We start from the raw sequence: 17035 nt of genomic DNA, 5'->3' as shown, positions 1-17035 counted from the left end.
TCTAAGCACTCCACATTTTCACGAATAAACATAGTTATCTGCTTTATCCCGTGCGGCGGTCCCACAGTTATCTGCTTTATCCCGTGCGGATCCCGTGCGGCGGACCCACTGGACGGGCATCGTAACGTTACCGGGCGTTACACTTTTTCATGAGTGACTCCGAGCCGCAACCTAATTTAAGACGTTGTCACGTCAAAAAGATTTCATTTCATACCAACACTTAAAAGCATTGATTCAACTGATCGTTTATATTTACAAAATGTTTATAGCTGTATGAACTGTATCTTGGTTTGTTTGCAGTGCTGATGTACAGTGTAGAATCGTATATTTGTTCCTCAGTTTGCCGATAGTTGAGCTGAATGGTCTTCTGACACAGGGAAATGAGAGTTCCTGGTATACAATACTCTCATCATAAAAAAGACGCTTTATTCGGCTCGTTTCACAAACATTTTCACTATTACATTTTAGGGTATAGTGGTTAGGACTATCTTTCGAAATATAGGCTATCTCACATCACTTGATCTTATTGAATGAAACCTCTTCTTCTGTTGTTTTCTTCTTCTTAAGTAAAGATTTTTTGTATTCTCGAAAGGTTAATCATAAAATATTATCATTCTCTTGTTCAGAACTGACTAATTACTGGAATAGGATCACGGAGAGAGTTTAGTTCTTGATAGGTTATGAACAGTTTCTACTAAGCGCTACAAGGTTAGCAGTAAGTTCACCGTTATTAAAGATCTGGCTGGTATCATTCCATAAAACGTAAATAAGTTTTCTGTGCGTTTTGTTCGTTCTGATGTACTGATTTAATAACTTTTGTATTAGACAATAACCCGTGTCTTTAGTAAATTAAAACTATTATGGTAATAAAAATAAAAATCATGTGTATTTGTAAATAGTCATAGTTATTGACGGAGCTCCAACATAAATTTTGAATTATTGTACAAATGTATAAAATTATATTACTAACAATTTTTAAAAGAGAGTTGTTCTATAAAAATAATAAGCAAGATACGAGCAATTATCCAAATAGTGTTTTACGCATATTCAACCCCCGCCCCCTCCAATCTACACCACCAAGTTATCGGCCACACTAGAGTGCGACGATATGCAAGCGCCTCTATTCGCGTATATATAAGCTTTGATGGTGCCAGGGGTCAATAATGCCATCGAGGTCTGTTGTAAATACCTGAGCAGTGTCACGCAAAATGAGATCTTGGGACCCAAAGAGTTCTTAAACAATTTCGAAATGATATCCAACTCACTGATTTACTTACTGGAATCTAGTAAGTAGACCTATTGGGAGTTTCTTAAACATATTTGAAATTAGCTTTAATATCAAGTATAAGCTTAACGGAGATCCGAAAGGTGACTGGTTTTATTACAGGTCATTGGATATTCCGAAGTCACCTGAACAGAATAGGTATTCCAGTTCAGGAAACACTGTGCAGGAAATGTGGCGAGGCTGACGAAACAGCCAAGCATGTCATATTTGAATGTCCGGCATTACAGAGCAAACGCTCAAGATCCCTAGGTGTTCTTATGCATACGGAAGAGGGGTTGGAACAGGAAAGCATTGTTCAGAAGATCTCATGGTTTTGTAAAGGGGGTTGGAACAGGAAAGCATTGTTCAGAAGATCTCATGGTTTTGTAAAGGCCTTGGATTTGATACAGCTTAAACCTGGGAGAGGGTGCACAATAAGCCGGATGGCTGAGAGGCAACTACCAGGCCTAGGAAACCTGGCCCTCTGTTACAAAAAAAAAAGCTTTCGGGAAGTCTAATATTGTTAAGCCGTGTTTACACCGGAGTTAATAACACGTGTTACCAACAAAAAGTTAATAACATTTTAAAAGAGTTCAAAAATTCACTGTAACATTTGTTAATAACACGCCAAAACCCATGTTAATAACACGATTTTTGTTATCCACCGAGTGTCGGTAAAGATCAAAGGAAGGGTGTAACTTTTGTTAATAACACATTTTACAGTCGCCACGGGCGTTGTAACTTTTGTTGGTAACATGACCGCGCGCGCACTACCGGACTAGTTGTGAGTTTCTCAGTTACAAGACAGGAGTGATTGTGCGCACACCGACTTGTTGAAGTGTACCAGAAGTTTTTGGTGTATCAGACGTTATAACTGTTTTTTTATTTGTTCTTACTGTTGCACTGTTTTGTTGTCAAAATGGAAAACTTGTTAAGTGAAGCGGAATGGCCGAGGGAACGAGTTTTCAAACTTATAGAACTGTACCGCGAACAAACCGTTTTGTGGGACCCTACTTGCTGAGAATTTAAAGATAAGAATTTGAAGAACAGTGCTTGGACTGAAATAGCCCTTGCAATGAAACTGTCAAGATCGGAGGTACAAACGAAAATGCGTAAATTAATAGGTCAGTTTCAAAGAGAGTTTTATCCAATATCGTTTTGGTTTCCTCTGTTTTGACAGAATGACGCATGCAGCTGCAGTAAGAACCACGTCCTCTACACTCGACATCTCCAAGACTGAGGTTGTGGCGGGGCGGGGCGTTCATAATGTTAATAACAAATGTCACCCTCAAACTGGTGACACTGTAACTTTTAGTTATTAACTTTAGTTACTGTAACCTTGTTAATAACTAAAAGTTACCAACTTTTTGTTATTAACTCCGGTGTAAACGGAGTTAATTTTAATTTTCTATACGGTGTTTAGTGTTTAGGTGTACTTTAACAAATGCTTACATTTTTAAATCACTTAAAAAGTTTTAGAAATAAAACAAAGATTTGGTACTGATTTTAAAGTAAAAATAGCATAAAAAACGGCTCAAATTAAAAAATAATCACTCATTGTTTTATTTTTGTGATATCGATGGCACTGTGCGGCTCGCATGCCTGTTGACGGGGCACGACACTGAGTACGTAGTAAGTACTTCCCTCCACTATTTTGCCGCTTTCAGCAGCACGTCCAAACATAACCTCAACCTCGTAGTAGCAGTCGCAACCTCATAGAGTACGTCTCCGTCTACTAGCAGTGCTTGAAATACCAGGTGAGTGTTGTATTTAGAAGAGCATACTATATTTTTTGTATATTTTTTCTATTTTACTCGATTTTTGGAACCAGTGAAACTATAATGAACCTACTTGCGATTGGAATTGTCATTTTCTTGTGGTCTTTAATACAGAATCGTTACAACACAATTTTAAAAACTCATTTATAACTTAGTTGCTAAAATGTGCTATCTTTATCATAAAAATCCATGTTCTAAAAAAATTCTATGACATAATATTGTCACTACATCGGATGGCAATTGAAGCTTCTAAATTTATGTTAACTATCTGTACTAGGAATAGATTCGAAATCTTTCTCAAATTGAAATTCAGGCTATCTTTTGTTTATAACAAATCCCACTGCGATGCTTACAATCATTGTTATTTTAAAGTATATTTTTAAGGATTTTGTTTTTTCACCTCTATTCAAAATAATATCTCCCAACGAATTTGTAGCTCCTACTCCCAACCACTCATTTAATTGTTTATTGTAAAAGAAAGAACGAAAGAAAAAGTTATCTCCTTAATTTGAATTTGGGTATCATCGAGGCACAACCATGTTACCGTTTTCGGACAGTTTCAAATTAAATTTAATAATGAGTTATGATTGTCAGTCATTAAAAATGTAGTCTGTTTTAAAAAATCCGTAGTTAGTAATCTGATAAGTTAATAAGGCCACTAGTGTCATGGAATGAGTTTATACATTTTCCAATTTTGCAGGATTGGTCAACTAATTAGATGAAGATCATTAAAAACTGAGAAAATATATACTTTTCCTATAACAAAAGCTTGGTTGCAAAAATGAGCTAATTAAACGATTGAGCAGGAAAAAACGTCGCAGTGTAAAACATTAATGTTCTCGTGTAGGCTAAATTGTAGAGTTTAAAAGATTACCTTTAGAAATAACATTGAACTGAATCAAACAACAATTGTTTGAGATTGGAAAGAAGGTGATTAAGTAAAGTAATATAAACTCTAGCAATTATATAAACAGCTAACAATTATTTTATAGAAAATATAAACTGTATTATTTTTCTATGTTCGAATAAGAAAATTAATGCTCTAAAATGAAGATGCATATAAATAAACATAAAGTATAATACAATTATTTAAAGTTTTTAAGTACGGTAAGTAAAAGTTTGTAAAATGTTTAACAGGCTGTCTGAAAGAATGCTGTTAACCAACTATGCACTAACAATGTTTAATACCAATAATCGTGCAAAAGTTTAAAAATATATATTGAGTTTTAAATTTGATTACTATAAAATACGAGCCCCCATACAAAGTAAGTTAAAACGTTCTGTAGTTAACGGTACATTTTTGTGTTGTTTCAAACCAGAAATTTGGAAATTTCTTTAAGAAGTGTAAAAATTGTTTGATTAGAAAACATATAATACATAGCCCAGGGCCAGGAATCACATGCCAGTTTTCCATAAGTCAGTTTTAATGGCACCACTACACGTAAAACAAAAAGAATGTTAGTCTTGTATTTTCAAATAAATTGTAACGTACCTAAGTTTTAACAAAATTGAACATCCTTATTTAGTTCTGCCTATGCATACTCGTATAATTCAAATAATTGCTAATGTACATAGAGAACATTACATTAGCCGCACTCTACTTGTGAGCACTGAAAAGTTTGATTTGGCTTATTGCGTTATTCAAAGTTATCAGGCTCTAATTAGCTTTAATATAATACTAGAAAATATAATTTTTTATTATAATTGTCATTAGGTTGCCTTTTGTATCGTTGATGAATTAATTTAATTAAATATAGTGATATATTTTATAAAGTTAATAAAAAATTGTGAATGTTCTTATGAAATATTTTATTAAGCTTTATTTAATATAGCTTTATATAATATATATAAATTATATATATATATATATATATATATATATATATATATATATATATATATATATATATATATATATATATTATTATTCACACACACACGCGCGCGCGCGCGCGCGCGCGCACACACGCACACACACACACACACACACACACACACACACACACACACACACACACACACACACACACACACAGAGAGAGAGAGAGAGAGAGGGGGGGGAGAGGGAGAGGGAGAGGGGGGGGAGAGGGAGAGGGAGGGAGAGAGAGAGAGAGGGAGAGAGAGAGAGAGTGAGAGAGAGAGAGAGAGAGAGAGAGAGGAGAGAGAGAGAGAGAGAGAGAGGAGAGAGAGAGAGAGAGAGAGAGAGAGAGAGAGAGAGAGAGAGAGAGAGAGAGTGAGAGAGAGAGAGAGAGAGAGAGAGAGAGAGAGAGAGAGAGAGAGAGAGAGAGAGAGAGAGAGAGAGAGAGAGAGAGAGAGAGAGAGAGAGAGAGAGAGAGAGAGAGAGAGAGAGAGAGAGAGAGAGAGAGAGAGAGAGAGAGAGAGAGAGAGAGAGAGAGAGAGAGAGAGAGAGAGAGAGAGAGAGAGAGAGAGAGAGAGAGAGAGAGAGAGAGAGAGAGAGAGAGAGAGAGAGAGAGAGAGAGAGAGAGAGAGAGAGAGAGAGAGAGAGAGAGAGAGAGAGAGAGAGAGAGAGAGAGAGAGAGAGAGAGAGAGAGAGAGAGAGAGAGAGAGAGAGAGAGAGAGAGAGAGAGAGAGAGAGAGTTTCTCTGGGTTGTCGTAAATGAGAAACACAAGCCAATTTCATTATACAATTTCATAAGTATTTTTACGATACCAACATGATGCCAGTTGTATTTCACTCTAACAATCACCATGGATTGTATACATATAAATAGTAATTATCCTATATATGAAGGAGTAAATTATTAAAATACATCACTTTTCTGTTCGTGAATCGGTCAGAATAAAAGTATCTCTGCCAACTAAAATTATTTACTCATTTGATTATTGCAATAAATCCCTAACTTTAAATTGTTAACATTAATTTTATTTTAAATATTTGTATATGTTTTGGTATGTGGAAGTTTATCTTGATTTAATTTTCAGAACAGAGGTACAAAATGTCAACCATATTTTATTTTATTCTATTCTAATATTTCTATTTTTAATATTGTTCAGAGTAATAGTTCTTGCAATTCATTTCAATCCAGGTGTTTGTTACCTGCATCCACCCAGTTGAATGCTAAAAGTTATTTACGACTATATCCAAATTAACCGTCTTCATTTTAAATTGATACAGTTGGTTTCGTTATTTGATCGACTCTATTTATACGATAATTTCAGGTATATTAACTTGGGGATCTATTAACTTTGGAAAATAAACAGCCCAGTAAAAATGAATCCAACATACACAAATTTATAAACCTTCTAACCCTGTAATTAAAACCCGACTTTTAAATAATTAGTCATCGTCTAAATATATGTTATGTTATCGGTACTTTAACCTTTACTAGTCTACTCCTCTGAATCGATTCTTCGGAGATCGTTTTATCATATTTATCATACCAATCATTAATTTCTTCTGCTCATTGATCGGTCATCGGTCCATGGCTTTCCAAACCGGGAGTAGAGTAGAAACAAGACTACCGAAGAACTGCAATTACTATAGAATTCCTCAACGGGAATTCCCAGGCAGGATTGCCAACACTAATGATACCTTCATTACCACTGGACGTAATGATGGAGAGTGAGGACTTGTCATTTGCAAATCCGCGACCACATCACGATTCGAGGCTGGTTCTAATAATGATTATCTTAGTAGCATGGATTTGAAGGGTTTTTCTGAACCATAATTTCCCAGAGAAAAAGTGTAGTGGGGAAAATAAAGCGAGTTGATATTTTGGATCAGGTCTATAAACTACAGAAATAGACCTACCAAAAAAAATAATTTACGTTAGTTTTGAACTGCTTACAAAACTGCCATTGACAACTGATTTACAGGGATTTTCAGCGAGAAGTTGGCCTATTGCACGAAATGTGATTTTTAACTATCCCAACAACAAATCTCTGAAATCTAAATAGTGAATTCCATAATTCCATCTTTTGGCTGTTTCTCTCTCTTTTTATGCCAGTGGCATAAGCAAACTCGAACTCAAATAAATTTATTTTCAAGACATGTCCAAAAGTTGTACATGCAAAATGTATTACGATTTACAGCACTTAGAACAACGCCTGTGCGTGCTAAACAAAAAGAAACAAACTTGACAGTTTTGCATAACTTAAAATAACGATGTTTAATTAAAATCTCACTATAAATTGAATTTTCTTACAGTCAAGCTTGGTAAACAATAAATTATTTTTTTATAAACTTACAAAGAAACTATTTGATTGTGAACATTTTAGCAAAATAATATTATTTTATTTGAAAAAGGAAATTAGAATTGGGATGGAAATTCGAAGAAGGGAATAAGTGTGAAGAAAGGAAAATGTTAGTCCGCTTTCCCAAGCTAAAGAATAGAATATAATATACTTATTTCCATTTTTGCATTTACATTACATACGACAAATTTGGGGAAAAAATAACCACCTCGGTGGTGTTTTTAGTAATTTAATTATAATATAATTACAACTTAAAGTAGTCTTCCATAATAAATTAATATTTTGATTTTTCGGCTTCTGTAGTGCATATTATTTAATAATAATAAAAATAAGAGAAAAAAGGAAAATACACATATTTACTAATTACACCTATTTTACAGTTACAGCATAGCTTGAGAGAAAAGATTGAAACGCATTCATTAAAGAAATATAACAATTTATAACAATATAGATTAATACTAGATTAGATCATAAGCTAATCAAACAAAGTTAGGAAACAATAGAGAGTAAAATACGGTATCTAAATCTATTGAGCCAAATTGTAGCCTTTTTGGAAAACAATTTAAAGCTAGCAATTTGTTTTATATTATCAGGTAAAAGATTAAAGCATTTTGGGCCTAAGTATACAAATGTTTTTACAAAAAATTATGTTTACCTTTGGTCTTACAAAAAAACTGCGGACTATGCTTCGAGTAGAATAAAACTAAAAAGCTCTGTCTATTCTAAATTGTACAGCGAGGAACGCTTACTGCACATAATGTCTTTGGGATTAGATGTACTTAACGCGCGCCACGAACTTTGACGACCTACAAGTAGACCTTCCTGCACCTCGTTTAAAAGACAGGAAGTGAACAATTTTAAAGATGGATCTCACAGGCCACGAGTTTAGCGCGCAAAACAACCGGAAATTAACGCGTAGCCGGACAATACACGTGTTTCCGCCCGCAACAATGTAACCAGATGTTTTATTAACGTGGAAAAAACAATTTAAATAAATTTTCTAGACTTGGTACTTTCTATAATTAAAATGTGTTTTACTGGGGAATCATGTTAGCTAAAATTTGAGAAAATGGCTTAGTAAAATTACTTTTGTACAATTGCTTAGGTAAAAGTATAGAAATTTCTACGTATAATAGATGTAGAGAAATATATTCAAAATTGATGACTGATCAATATGTGATGACTGCGTATATGTTTGGCATGGAGTCTATTTGACTAAATAAAGGCCGAAAGGTGCTGCCTGTGTACAGTCTCCAGGTTAAAGAGATTGTGGGAGGATGATAACCATGAGGAGTATCCGGAGATCAATCGACTGACTAAAGTACGATTACTGTTTATTGTACTCGTATGTCCTCAGAAATTGCCAATGGTACTCAAAACCAACATTTAAAAACAAATGTATTTAATACTGAATACTTTATAAATCACGGTATCTGTTAACATGTTCTCAATTTGTTTTAGAGTAACTCGACTAAAATCTGTCAATTATATATTTCATAACCATTTGAATTTCGTGTTAGCCCAAATCAATTCCCTGGATTTAAAATTTGCAACTCCCCCAAATCAATGATAGCAGTAATTAAATTCTGACATTTGAAATGTGTGTGTGTGTGTGTGTTTTTTTTTTGTTACAACACTAACGGTACCTGTTTCTAAGGAATTCGTCAACGCATAAGCGACCACGACCACTTTATAGATACGCTTGCACAAGCCGGGAGCGCCAAACGTCATAGTTGAGAGTTATCAGTTGTTTGTTGCTTGCTCCTGGCTTCTACAAGAGTATCTTTAAAGTTTAAAGTGGTCGAGCTCGCTTATGCATTGATGGGTTTCCTTGAAATAAGTACCGTTGGAATTGTAATAACACTATCCAAATATTTGGCATCTTGTAAATATATATATATATATATAATTTTTTATGAGGTTAAATTCTATTCGTTATATGAAATCAGTGAATATGTTTGGTTTATTTTTGATATTCCAAAACAAATTTTTTATATCATTTAAATTGTTATGTTGCCAATTTTTTTTTGATTTGCAGATTCAACATCCCTTCAATTTTAATTAGGTTCAGAATTTAGTTATAATTTATTCCTTTTAGGCTGAATACATTTTCGAAGCGATTCTGGTTATGTCAAATAGTTCGTGCAGATATTGACCACTCCGAATTTTTGTGAACAATTTGAAACCAATTCTTGGTTATTCTTACACTTGAAAGTGTCTTTCCAATACGATATAATCTTTGGGCCAAATGGACAGGTATCAAAGTACATACATATGTGGGCTACTACAGTAAAACAACGTCTACATCCACACTCGTGTTCCACTTCGGGTATTAGGGATAGAGTGAAAAATCCTAACTCCAGCTGTGTCTTACTCTCCAATAGACCTACAATGGTGAAAGATTCTTCTATATACGTCAAGCGATTTTTGAATTTATGTGAATGAAGACAATACTTATCCGAGCATATACATGAAGCTATACACTTTTTAAACTGTCCGATTTACTATAATATTTTCGAAAAGTTTAATTCCTTAAAAGTGAGTCTGTGGATACTTTGCGGACTACCCGGCTCGATGCCTTTGTTGTGGTTTTGATTGTTGGCTTAGTTCGTGTTACTCGGGTATATATATATATATATATATATATATATATATATATATATATATATATGATTTATGACATAAAACAGGTATATGTCACAAATTGCAAGTGCTAAATATTTAACTACCCAGAGTTAAAACTTTAATAGCTGCTAATGTCGTGCATAAATGAATGTCTTATCTCAAACGTGACTGACAGTTTTGATGGCAATCGTGACTTTTGTGGAATAAATGTGATGATTTTTGTGCACAAACAGATGTTTGTCTTGGAGATTCTAGAGTGAGGTATACTGAGTAAAACTTGTTAGAATACAGACTTGACATAGCCTTGTCGGTCTGTCAGGTTTAAAGCAGCCCACACACCATGGGACATGTTGATCGGACATGACCTGATGTCCAACCAACGCCATCACTAGATATTGGTGTTCACAGTTCACACACAGTCGAGCGCCTGATCGAGAGCATAGTGGGTTCATCATTTATCTGTGAAATGGATTTTAAACAGGTGTGGTTTTATGTGCTGTTTATATGTTAAAAAAGAAGATAAAAATGAAATCGGAGCCTCTCGTGTAAATATGATAGTCGGGATATTGGGACTGTCGAATGTGTTGCACGAGCCGCTCAGGTAAATGGCTCTTTTTGACGAGCCCAGCGTCCAACCCAACATATCAGTCGAGTTGTTGGACTGACGAATGTGTTGCACGAGCCGCTCGAGTAATTGGCTCAGTTTGTCAAACCCCGCATCTAACCATAACAGTCGAGATGTTGGGACTGTCGAGTGTGTTGCACGAGCCGCTCAGGTAAATGGCTCTTTTTGACGAGCCCAGCGTCCAACCCAACATATCAGTCGAGTTGTTGGACTGACGAATGTGTTGCACGAGCCGCTCGAGTAATTGGCTCAGTTTGTCAAACTCCGCATCTAACCATATCAGTCGAGATGTTGGGACTGTTGAGTGTGTTGCACGTGCCGCTCGAGTAATTGGCTCAGTTTGTCAAATCCCGCATCTAACCATAACAGTCGAGATGTTGGGACTGTCGAGTGTGTTGCACGAGCCGCTCAGGTAAATGGCTCTTTTTGACGAGCCCAGCGTCCAACCCAACATATCAGTCGAGTTGTTGGACTGACGAATGTGTTGCACGAGCCGCTCGAGTAATTGGCTCAGTATGTCAAACTCCGCATCTAACCATATCAGTCGAGATGTTGGGACTGTTGAGTGTGTTGCACGTGCCGCTCGAGTAATTGGCTCAGTTTGTCAAACCCCGTATCCAACTATATCAGTCGAGATGTTGGGACTGTCGAGTGTGTTGCACGAGCCGCTCAGGTAAATGGCTCTTTTTGACGAGACCAGCGTCCAACCCAACATATCAGTTGAGTTGTTGGACTGACGAATGTGTTGCACGAGCCGCTCGAGTAATTGGCTCAGTTTGTCAAACTCCGCATCTAACCATATCAGTCGAGATGTTGGGACTGTTGAGTGTGTTGCACGTGCCGCTCGAGTAATTGGCTCAGTTTGTCAAACCCCGCATCTAACCATATCAGTCGAGATGTTGGGACTGTCGAGTGTGTTGCACGAGCCGCTCAGGTAAATGGCTCTTTTTGACGAGCCCAGCGTCCAACCCAACATATCAGTCGAGATGTTGGGACTGTTGAGTGTGTTGCACGTGCCGCTCGAGTAATTGGCTCAGTTTGTCAAACTCCGCATCTAACCATATCAGTCGAGATGTTGGGACTGTTGAGTGTGTTGCACGTGCCGCTCGAGTAATTGGCTCAGTTTGTCAAACCCCGCATCTAACCATATCAGTCGAGATGTTGGGACTGTCGAGTGTGTTGCACGAGCCGCTAAGGTAAATGGCTCTTTTTGACGAGCCCATCGTCCAACCCAACATATAAGTCGATGTTTTTGGACTGTCGAATATGTTGCACGAGCCGCTAGAGTATATGGCTCAATTTGTCGAAACCTGTCTGTGCGATTAGTTTTTAATTGCATCGTAATCTATGTATTTTATTCAATTATAGTGTGATATAATAATCCACTCCATTACCTTTTTTGGTGATAGGAAAAGGAAACTTGGTGAATAATTATTTCTTGGTCGTTAGGAACTATAATATATTTGCAGCATCAAAAATGTTACGGGATTACCACTCTCAACATCTTTGTAAAGGTGTACCCCATCCTAAGGTTTTCAACTGTCAACACCATTTTTGTGGTACGTAATTGAAAAAAAACAAACGTCAATAATATTTTCGCTCATCGCAGGTTCTCATAGCTTTATTTCTCTATAATCTATACATGTAAGGGCAAAATGGTTTTAATTTACTTATTTTAAAGTGAATTTTTATTTTGTCACATGGAAAAAAATTTCAATCTTAGTAAAAGATTCTTAGGATGTGGACATACTCAAACTACTAAATAAATTTTTCTATTAATATATTTTAGTCCTTAACAGAGATAAGAATCAATCAATAAAAATAGGAATCAATTCAAAGAAACGAATTGAAATGAAGTATTCTTTGTATCCAATTAGAGTATTACAATAGTAAGGGGCTCCCTCGTCAGTAGAGGAGGCGGTATGACCTTGAAAGAGACGAATTGCTTTGTGGCAAAACTATGGCGACCTTGAATATCCTGATAAGCTGTCAACAGTTGTCTTCACACGTGTTACTATCACGTGTCCTAGCCTACCGCATAATGAGCAATAAGGAAATTACTACATTTTACTAATATTAAAACACAATTTATTTTCAAACGTAATGTCATTCTAAATTCACATCTATGGTGGCATCCACATATTTTAATAAATGTTACAATCTAAATTATTAAAACTTTTCACTTTTAATTCCTTTTTGTACAAAATGGGTGAAATACGTATGTGTAACTATTAACCACCACAAGAGAACAAACTATTAATGAGAACAATTCTCTTGTATTAAAAACGAGAACTATTGCATTGAATTAAGGATTATAGACGGCCGAAGTCAAGGTGTTTAGTAATGACAGACATTGCTTAGAAAGAAGGAGAAATGGGCAAAGTTCATTGAGCAAAGTTTATCCCTTGTGGGACTGGAAAACATTTTATTTCTGTCTCTCTCATTGTTGGTTTTTTTATCCAACAAGTAACTAATTTGAATCCAAATACGTTTCATTGATTGTTTACGTTTTTTATTTTAATGTTTCTGTTAAGCGCTATTTGTCTACCATTGTACACAAACCCGCGTTAAACACGTTATAATTTGTAGTAATTTTGTTTCAGAAGATGAAAAGTCTATATAGAATACTATTATAAAACTACAACTAGAATCACATAGTTTTGTAATACACAAAACACTTTCTCTTTATACACGTTTCTGATACAACTCACTACTAATTAATTGTGTTCTGCTTGTACAAAAACAGGATTATCCAAAGTGAGAACAAGGGTAATTTACAATAAAGCAACAAGTATTACACCTCAGAACAGGGAAGTTTGCATAATGCCAACTTAACAACGGGAAATATCCTCTTGTTTGTGTTTATAATTGTTACCGTCTCTGAGAGCATCTGCATTATTCATCGAGGGACATGAATTGTAACTATATTGGTAGCATATATTTGGTTATAGCACGTTCAAGACAACTATATGACCATTAATAACAACATAAACAAATATCTGCTCAAATAATCAACTATCAATACCTCCCGTGTTGAAAACAATTTTATCGATCTCTCGTTTCATAGAGTTATTTGAATTTTAGTTCCCTTTAAGTCCAATTCACGATAGAAGTACAAGAATTATACATTATAAAATGGCTTATACTGCATCAGTTTTAAGCGTTACTGATTTGAGACTAGATTTTACGGCGTTTGTCAAAGCCAATGATAGTTCAACGTAAAAGAAAATTGAACACACAAATACGTCCAAATACATATATTGCACTGTTTAACTCAATTTTGTTTAGGAACATTTGGTTGGGAAGATATACAGGAGGAAAAAGAAATAGTTATAAAAAAGAATCATATATAAAACAACTGGCTGAGCGGTAGAAAAGCGAATTACTTGAGGCCCTGGAAAAATTTCAAAACTGTGTTTATGTTTGTCCATCTGTCCATCTGTCCGTTTGTCCACACGATATCTCGAAAACGAACTGACTTATAGACTTGAAATTGTGCAAGAAACTTCATTTCTATATGAGGAACACTGAGTTCGATAATAGCGCACGTCACTCTATGGGAGTGGGACAGGCTGAGCATTAGCGAATAGCTGTACATTAGTCTTATGGGTGTCCATGAGTGATGAAAATAGCAGAATAAATAAATTTGTAAACAAGCTCAATACACCCATTAAAGATTCAAACATATAACATATTAACACATGGGTCCTAACTATCCCAACACACACACAACATAGTTTTATAGTGACCTGGTGTGTAGACTGTTATTATTGAAACATATAACATATTGACACATGGGTCCTAACTATCCCAACACACACAACATAGTTTTATAGTGACCTGGTGTGTAGACTGTTATTATTGAAACATATAACATATTGACACATGGGGCCTAACTATCCCAACACACACAACATAGTTTTATAGTGACCTGGTGTGTAGACTGTTATTATTGAAACATATAACATATTGACACATGGGTCCTAACTATCCCAACACACACAACATAGTTTTATAGTGACCTGGTGTGTAGACTGTTATTATTGAAACATATAACATATTGACACATGGGGCCTAACTATCCCAACACACACAACATAGTTTTATAGTGACCTGGTGTGTAGACTGTTATTATTGAAACATATAACATATTGACACATGGGTCCTAACTATCCCAACACACACAACATAGTTTTATAGTGACCTGGTGTGTAGACTGTTATTATTGAAACATATAACATATTGACACATGGGTCCTAACTATCCCAACACACACAACATAGTTTTATAGTGACCTGGTGTGTAGACTGTTATTATTGAAACATATAACATATTGACACATGGGGCCTAACTATCCCAACACACACAACATAGTTTTATAGTGACCTGGTGTGTAGACTGTTATTATTGAAACATATAACATATTGACACATGGGGCCTAACTATCCCAACACACACAACATAGTTTTATAGTGACCTGGTGTGTAGACTGTTATTATTGAAACATATAACATATTGACACATGGGGCCTAACTATCCCAACACACACAACATAGTTTTATAGTGACCTGGTGTGTAGACTGTTATTATTGAAACATATAACATATTGACACATGGGTCCTAACTATCCCAACACACACAACATAGTTTTATAGTGACCTGGTGTGTAGACTGTTATTATTGAAACATATAACATATTGACACATGGGTCCTAACTATCCCAACACACACAACATAGTTTTATAGTGACCTGGTGTGTAGACTGTTATTATTGAAACATATAACATATTGACACATGGGGCCTAACTATCCCAACACACACAACATAGTTTTATAGTGACCTGGTGTGTAGACTGTTATTATTGAAACATATAACATATTAACACATGGGTCCTAACTATCCCAACACACACAACATAGTTTTATAGTGACCTGGTGTGTAGACTGTTATTATTGAAACATATAACATATTGACACATGGGTCCTAACTATCCCAACACACACAACATAGTTTTATAGTGACCTGGTGTGTAAACTGTTATTATTGAAACATATAACATATTGACACATGGGTCCTAACTATCCCAACACACACAACATAGTTTTATAGTGACCTGGTGTGTAAACTGTTATTATTGAAACATATAACATATTGACACATGGGTCCTAACTATCCCAACACACACAACATAGTTTTATAGTGACCTGGTGTGTAGACTGTTATTATTGAAACATATAACATATTGACACATGGGTCCTAACTATCCCAACACACACAACATAGTTTTATAGTGACCTGGTGTGTAGACTGTTATTATTGAAACATATAACATATTGACACATGGGTCCTAACTATCCCAACACACACAACATAGTTTTATAGTGACCTGGTGTGTAGACTGTTATTATTGAAACATATAACATATTGACACATGGGGCCTAACTATCCCAACACACACAACATAGTTTTATAGTGACCTGGTGTGTAGACTGTTATTATTGAAACATATAACATATTGACACATGGGTCCTAACTATCCCAACACACACAACATAGTTTTATAGTGACCTGGTGTGTAGACTGTTATTATTGAAACATATAACATATTGACACATGGGTCCTAACTATCCCAACACACACAACATAGTTTTTATAGTGACCTGGTGTGTAGACTGTTATTATTGAAACATATAACATATTGACACATGGGTCCTAACTATCCCAACACACACAACATAGTTTTATAGTGACCTGGTGTGTAGACTGTTATTATTGAAACATATAACATATTGACACATGGGTCCTAACTATCCCAACACACACAACATAGTTTTTATAGTGACCTGGTGTGTAGACTGTTATTATTGAAACATATAACATATTGACACATGGGTCCTAACTATCCCAACACACACAACATAGTTTTATAGTGACCTGGTGTGTAGACTGTTATTATTGAAACATATAACATATTGACACATGGGTCCTAACTATCCCAACACACACAACATAGTTTTATAGTGACCTGGTGTGTAGACTGTTATTATTGAAACATATAACATATTGACACATGGGTCCTAACTATCCCAACACACACAACATAGTTTTATAGTGACCTGGTGTGTAAACTGTTATTATTGAAACATATAACATATTGACACATGGGTCCTAACTATCCCAACACACACAACATAGTTTTATAGTGACCTGGTGTGTAAACTGTTATTATTGAAACATATAACATATTGACACATGGGTCCTAACTATCCCAACACACACAACATAGTTTTATAGTGACCTGGTGTGTAGACTGTTATTATTGAAACATATAACATATTGACACATGGGGCCTAACTATCCCAACACACACAACATAGTTTTATAGTGACCTGGTGTGTAGACTGTTATTATTGAAACATATAACATATTAACACATGGGTCCTAACTATCCCAACACACACAACATAGTTTTATAGTGACCTGGTGTGTAAACTGTTATTATTGAAACATATAACATATTGACACAT

At 35.4% G+C, this 17035-nt stretch overlaps 1 protein-coding gene across 1 annotated transcript in view; it reads left to right on the top strand.

Annotated features, from left to right (window-relative positions):
* Window positions 1-2887: 2887 nt before the first annotated feature.
* The window catches only part of LOC124354052 (sodium-independent sulfate anion transporter-like), a 62216-nt gene continuing 48068 nt past the window's right edge, over window positions 2888-17035 (top strand). The window contains exon 1 of the mRNA XM_046804220.1: window positions 2888-3021. The gene's annotated coding sequence lies outside the window, so the exon portion shown is untranslated. The remainder of the gene's footprint in view (window positions 3022-17035) is intronic.

The sequence above is a fragment of the Homalodisca vitripennis genome, chromosome 2 (assembly GCF_021130785.1).
Source record: "Homalodisca vitripennis isolate AUS2020 chromosome 2, UT_GWSS_2.1, whole genome shotgun sequence".
Taxonomy (NCBI): domain Eukaryota; kingdom Metazoa; phylum Arthropoda; class Insecta; order Hemiptera; family Cicadellidae; genus Homalodisca; species Homalodisca vitripennis.
The sequence above is the reverse complement of the archived record's forward strand: the minus strand, read 5'-3'. Positions and strand labels throughout refer to the sequence as shown.